The sequence below is a fragment of the Acinonyx jubatus genome, chromosome A1, assembly GCF_027475565.1.
Source record: "Acinonyx jubatus isolate Ajub_Pintada_27869175 chromosome A1, VMU_Ajub_asm_v1.0, whole genome shotgun sequence".
In the NCBI taxonomy this organism is placed as follows: domain Eukaryota; kingdom Metazoa; phylum Chordata; class Mammalia; order Carnivora; family Felidae; genus Acinonyx; species Acinonyx jubatus.
Window position 1 is genome coordinate 153355986 of NC_069380.1, and position 1796 is coordinate 153357781.

Consider the following 1796-nt stretch of genomic DNA (forward strand, 5'->3'; position numbering starts at 1 on the left):
TTTCCCTTGCCCTGGGGTAGGTAGGGAGGGAAATTTCCAGGCACTAAGCCAGGGAAGCTAGAAGGAAACCAATCCATGTATCAAACCAAAAAAGGTGAAATGGAGACAACACCAGAGAATGGACACTGATCAGCAATGAAGAAAGAAAACAAATATTTATTAAGCCCCTGCTGTAATGGGTACTTTGATTAGGTAAGAAAATCTTTCTACAACCTTGCCTTTCCACTGACCAGAAGGCTTTAAGTCATCATAAAGCTCGAAAATTTCACAATGTACCATCTCATTTAATCCCCACAGCAAATGCTCTCAGTAGAATTATCCTAAGAGTATCAGCAGAGAGCCTGACTCAGGGCTCAATCCCATGAACCGTGAGACCATGGCTTAGCTGGGACCATGACCAAGACTTTGGATGCTTCACCGACTGAGCTACCCAGGTGCCCCAATGGGCAAACTTTCTTAAAGAAAGTGTTTCCAGCCCAGTACTCAAAGTACTCTGATTGGGCTGGCTTGGGTCACATGCCACCCACACATCAGTGACTGTGCCAGAGGAAGATAATATGCTGATTGGTGCAAGAAAATAGCAGCACATTTGGGTTTGGACATATCAGTCATCTAAGTTTTTCCAGGCAGTTTATAGAAAGGTTAAATAAAACAAGCTCTAGAAAGGCTCATTTGTTTCTTATATTTTTCTTCTCCAAATCAATTCCTTATCTATAACAAAGTATCTCTTCTCATCCAATTCTGTGAAATCCTGAAGCATCAGAAGGATGTTTTTATAAAATGGTTCCATTTACAAGTAATTCTATAGCAAAGGCCCAGAGGATCATGACGCAGTGAAGTTTTGGTATAATATTCTCTTCGATGCAATAATTCAGCCATTGTAGTGCATAACATGGGATCCTTGGTTTAATGAGAGTTTTGCTGCAAGGCATCCAATATCCATCCAATGTGCTTAAGAAAGTCAGGTAAAACAGGTGTTTCCTCAATTAACAATTTAAAGTTTTGTTACATGAAAAATAAGTGAACCAAAATAGAAGATAATATTCCTAAGAAAACATACCCGTACTCTACTTTTCTTTTTTTTCCCAAAGATCTTGAATGTATCATTTCATGTATACATTTTTAAAGTCATTAATTTGATACATACTTGGCTAAGAAAAATACCCCCAAAAAATCATTATTCACAGCAACCTCACATTAACCAGTCTGTGTTTAATCAAAAAAATCTGTCAGCCAATGAAGAGTAATTTCTAAAGAATTAACAGAGTAATATGATCGATTGAAATTTCTAATCTTATGAAAAAAATCATACTGAAATATTTAAAAATAAGTAGTTTCCATGTTTACAAATATCGTTAATCCTGTCGTTTCTTAAGTTAACTCATTGGCAGTTTCTTTTACTTTGACAGAATCAGAACTCCAAAATCATGCAACAATTGGGTCTTTTGGTCATATCCTACTGCTCTCAGAAGGTTAGCATCTGTATCATATACTACCCAAGATAATTCTCACAGTGGAATAAAGTGAAATTTGATTCCATTCCCAACTTCCTAATTAACGTAAGCAAGTGTAAGAAATCCAGTTCTTCACTTTCTTCTAACTATTGCAACTATTAAAAACATCTCATTGTTCGGAGTCCTAAATTGCTCATCTGGAAATATTTCAAAATGGCCCCACAGAAGACCTAGGGAAGAAAGACAAAGGACAGAATGACAACGAGAAAGACATAGGCCTAAGTGTATGGCCACGTAGGCCTGGCTTGCTCTGGTTTCCATGTTCTCTGTCTGCTCTATCGC